Source organism: Capsicum annuum, unplaced genomic scaffold (assembly GCF_002878395.1).
Source record: "Capsicum annuum cultivar UCD-10X-F1 unplaced genomic scaffold, UCD10Xv1.1 ctg5210, whole genome shotgun sequence".
Taxonomy (NCBI): Eukaryota; Viridiplantae; Streptophyta; class Magnoliopsida; order Solanales; family Solanaceae; genus Capsicum; species Capsicum annuum.
In genome coordinates, this window is record NW_025860098.1 from 522,867 (window position 1) to 528,194 (window position 5,328).

The window sequence follows — 5,328 nt, forward strand, 5'->3', positions numbered from 1 at the left end:
GGGATGGTCCCAGTGTGGTCCACTTATTATTTTGTGGACATTTGGGTGGACAAATGGGCAAAACGGCGCTAACAAGGCATTTTCAGTCCAAATCAGTGTGTTATACCCTACCGTTTTGGTAGTGGGCACGCGGTCAGGGAGTGTTGTCATCCGAAAATCAACCAGGGCAGGCTAGGGAGGTTGGGGATCATCCTAGTGTGGTCCGTTTAATTTTTCCTGGCTAGTAGGGTGGACAAATGGGCGAAACGATGCGATCAGGGCATTTTTGAGCCAAATTGGTGTGCTATAGCCCACGGTTTTGGGGGTGGGCCCGGGGTTCAAGTGTGCTGCATGCCGAAAATTGACTGGGGCATGCCAGGTAGGTTGGGGATCATCCCAATGCATCCGGGCAAAACATCATGAACGGGGCATTTTTGGGCTAAATCAGTCTGTTATAGTCTACGATTTTGGGTGTGGGCTCGGGGTTCGGGCATGCTTTGGGCCAAAAATCAACCAGGGTGTGCCACAGAGCATGGGGATCATCCCAGTGTGGTCCTTCTAATTTTTCGTGGCCATTTGGGTGGACAAACGGGTAAAACGGCACGAACGGGGCATTTTTGGACCAAATCGGTGTGCTATAGCCTAGAGTTTTAGGGGTCGGCCCGAGGATCGGGTGTGCTGTGAGACAAAAATTGATCAGGGTATTCTAGGGAGGTTGGGTATCATTCCTATGTGGTCCGTTTGTTTTTTGTTGTTATTTGGGCCAAATCGGTGTGCTATAGTCCACGATTTCAGGGGTGGGTACGAGGTCCGAGCATACTGTGGGCAAAAAATTAATCGAGGAGTGCCAAGGAAGTTGGGGATCATCCCAGTATGGTCCGTTTAATTTTTCGTGGCCATTTTGGTGGACAAATGGGCAAAACGGTGCGAACTGGTCATTTTTGGGATAAATCGGTGTGCTGTAGCCCACTGTTTTCGGGGTGGGCCTGGGGTCCAGGTGTGCTGTCTGCTGAAAATCGACTAAGGCATGGCAGGGAGGTAGGGGATCATCCCAGTATCGTTCGTTTAATTTTTTGTGGCCATTTGGGCAGACAAACGGAAGAAACGGCGCGAACGTCATATTTTTGGGTCAAATCGGTGTGCTATTGCCCACTATTTCAGGGATGGGCCTAGGTTTTGCATGTCCTGTTGGTCAAAAACCAACCGAGGCATGCCAGGGAGGTTGGGGATCATCCCAGCGTGCTCTATTTAATTTTTCGTGGCCATTTAGGTGGACAAATAGGCAAAAAAGTGCGAACGGGGCGTGCCAAATCGGTGTGCTATAGACCATGGTTTCGGGGATTAGTCCAGGGTCCAGGCATGCTGTGGGCCAAAAATCAATCGGGGCATGCCAGGGAGGTTGGAAATCATCCTAGTGTGGTTCATTGAATTTTTTGTGGCCATTTGGTCAGACAAACGGGTGAAACGGCACGAACGGGGCATTTTCGAGCCAAATCGATGTCCTATAGCCCATAGTTTTGGGGGTAGGCCTTGTTTTTGGGCGTGCTGTGGGCCAAAAATTGACCAGGGAATGCCAGGTAGGTTGGGAATTGTCCCAGTATGGTTAGTTGAATTGTTTGTGGCCATTTGGGCGGTCAAACAAGCGAAATGGTGCTAACAAGAAATTTTTGGACCAAATCGATGTGCTATAGCCCACAGTTTTGGGGGTTGGCTCGGGGTCCAGGCATGCTGTGAGCCAAAAATCGACCAGGGTGTGCTAGGGAGGTTGGGGATCATCCCAGTGTGGTCCATTTATTTTTTCGTGGACATTTAGGTGGACAAACAGGCGAAACGGTGTGAACAGGGCATTTTGGGCCAAATCAATGTGTTATAGCCTACGGTTTTGGGGGTGAGCCCGGGGTTCGGGAGTGTTGTGGGCTGAAAATCGATCAGGGAATGCTAGGTAGGTTAGGGTTCGTCTCAGTGTGGTCTGTTTAATTTTTTGTGGCTAGTAGGGTGGACAAACGGGTGAAATAATGCGAAAGGTGCATTTTTGGGCTAAATCGATGCGCTATAGTCTATAATTTTGGGGGTGGCCTCGGGGTTCGGTGTGCTATAGCCTGCAATTTTTTGGGGGTGGGGCCAGAGTCTAGGCGTTGTGGGTGAAAAATAGACCAGGGAGTTCTAGGGAGGTTGGGTATCGTCCCAGTATGGTCCGTTTGTTTTTTGTGGCCATTTGGGTGGACAAACGGGTAAAACGGCGCGAATGGGGCATTTCGGGCCAAATCGGTGTGCTATAGCCCACGGTTTTAGGGGTGGCCCCGGGGTCCAGGCATGCTGTGGACTAAAAATTGACTGGGGCATACCAGGGAGTTCGGGGATCATCCCAATAAGGTTCGTTTGATTTTTTGTGGCCATTTGGGTGGACAAATGGGCAAAACATCGCGAACGGGCCATTTTTGGGATAAATTGGTGTGCTATAGCTTACGATATTGAGGATAGGCTCGAGCTTCGGGTATGCTGTGGGCCAAAAATCGACTAGGGTATGGCAAGGACATTGGGTATCATTCCAGTGTGGTTCATTTCATTTTTCGTGGCCATTTGGGTAGACAAACGGGCAAAACGGCACGAAAGGGGCATTTTTGGGCCAAATTGGTGTGCTATAGCCCACAGTTTTTTGGGTAAGATTGGCGGTCAGGGTGTGTTGTGGGAAAAAAATAGACCGGGGCGTGCCAGGGAAGTTGTGGATCGTACCAGTGTGTTCCATATAATTTTTTGTGGCCATTTAGGTTGACAAACGGGTGAAACGGCGCGAACGGGGTGTTCTCGATCAAAATCGGTGTGCTATAGACCACGGTTTTGGGGGTGGACCCAGGGTTCGGGTATACTGTAGGGCAAAAATCGACCAGGACATGCCAGGGAAGTTGGGGATCGTACCAGTGTGGTCCGTTTAATTTTTCGTGGCCATTTGGGTTGTAAGCGGGCAAAACAGCGCGAATGGGCATTTTTCAAGCTAAATCGATTGTCTATAGCCCACGGTTTTGGGGGTGGGCCCGGGGTCCAGGCATGCTATAGGACGGAAATCAATTGGGGCATGCCAGGAAGGTTGGGGATCATCCCAGTATGGTCCATTTAATTTTTTGTGGCTATTTGTGTGGACAAAAGAGCGAAACGGTGCAAACCAAGCATTTTTAGCCTAAATTGGTGTGCTATAGCCCACGGTTTCGGGTGTGGGCCCGGGTTTCGGTCGTGCTGTGGGCCAAAAATTGATCGGGTCATGCAAGGGAGGTTGTGGATCTTTCCAGTATGGTTCGTTTAATTTTTCGTGGCCATTTGGGTTGACAAACGGGCGAAACGATGCGAACAGGGCATTTTTGGGTAAAATCAGCGTGTTATAGCCTACGATTTTAGGGTGGGTCAACGAGTCAGGGTGTGTTGTGGTCAAAAATTAATTGGGGAATGCCAGAGATATTAGGGATCATCCCAGTGTGGTTCGTTTAATTTTTTGTGGCCATTGGGAGGATAAATGGGCGAAATAGCATGAACTAATCATTTTCGGGTTAAATCCATGTGCTACAGCCAACAGTTTTGGGGGTGCACCTAAGGACAGGCCGTAATATGGGCCAAAAATTGACCGGGGCGTGCCAAGGAGGTTGGGGATCATCCCAGTGTGGTTCGTTTAATTTTTCTGGCCATTTGGAAGGAGAAACAGGCAAAATGGTGCGAACGGGGAATTTTCAAGCCAAATTTGTGTGCTATAGCCCATGTTTTTGGGGGTGGGCTCGGGGTTTGGGTATGTTGTAGGCTAAAAATTTACCAAGGCATACCACAGAGGTGTAGGATCATCCCAGTATGGTCCGTTTAATTTTTCATGGCCATTTGAGTGGACAAATGAGCGAAACGGCGCAAATGGGGCATTTTCAGACTAAATCAGTGTGCTATAGCCTGCAATTTTAGGGGTGGGTCTGGGGTTCGGGTGTGCTGTGGTTCAAAAATTGATCGGGGCGTGCCAGGTAGGTTGGTGATCGTCCCAGTGTGGTCGATTTAATTTTTCGTTGGCAATTTGGTGGAAAAACGGGCAAAACGGCGCAAATATGGCATTTTCGGGCCAAATCGGTGTGCTATAGCCCACGATTTTGAGGGTGGGCCTGGGGTCCAGGTGTTCTGTGGGCCAAAAATTGACCGGGGTATACCAGGGAGGTTGGCGATCAATCCAGGGTGGTCCGTTTAATTTTTTATGGCTATTTGGGTGGGCAAACGGGCAAAACAACGCAAACAAGGTATTTTTTGGCCAAATTGGTGTGCTTTAGACCACGGTTTTGAGGGTGGGCCCAGGTTTCAGGGCGTGCTGTAGGCCAAAAATTGATCGGGGCATACCCGGGAGATTGAGGATCATCCCAGTGTGTTCCATTTAATTTTTCATGGCCATTTAGGTGGATAAACGGCACGAATGGGGCATTTTCGGGCCAAATCGATGTACAATAGACCACGGTTTTGGGAGTGGGCCCAGGGTTCGAGTGTTCTGTAGGCAGAAAATCGATCGCGGTATGCCATAAAAGTAAGGGATCATACCAATGTAGTCCATTATTCCTGGCTATTGAGGTGGCAAACGGGCAAATCGGCGTGAATGGGGTATTTTTGGGACAAATCAGTGTGTCATAGGCCACAGTTTTGGGGTTAGCATCGGGGTCCGGGCATGCTGTAGGCCGAAAATCGACCGAGCCATGTCAGAGAGGTTGGGGATAGTCCCAGTGCAGTCCGTTTAATTTTTTGTGGCTATTTGGATGGACAAAAGGACAAAACATCGCGAACAAGGTATTTTTGGGCCAAATCTGTGTGCTATAGCCCATGGTTTTAGGTGTGGGCCCGGAGTCCTGGCGTGCTGTAGGCCGAAAGTTAATAGGGCCATGCCAGGGAGGTTGGGGATCGTCCCAGTGTGGTAAGTTTAATTTTTTATGGCTATTTGGGTGGATAAATGGGCAAAACAACGCAAACGGGGCATTTTTGGGCTAAATCGGTGTGCTATATCCTACGATTTTGGGGGTGGGCCTGGGGTCTGGGCATACTGTAGGAGAAAAATTGACCAGGGCATGCCACGGAGGTTGGGGATCATCCCAGTGTGGTTTGTTTAATTTTTTGTGGCCATTTGGGTGGACAAATCGGTGGGCTATAGCCCACGGTTTCGGGGGTGGGATCGAGGGTCAGGGTGTACTATTCGCCAAAAATAGACCGGGGCATGCCAGGGAAGTTGTAGATTGTACCAGTCTGGTCTATATAGTTTTTCGTGGCTATTCGGGTGGCAAATGGGCGAAACGGCACAAACGGGGCTTTTTTCGGCTAAATCGGTGTGCTATAACCCACGGTTTTTGG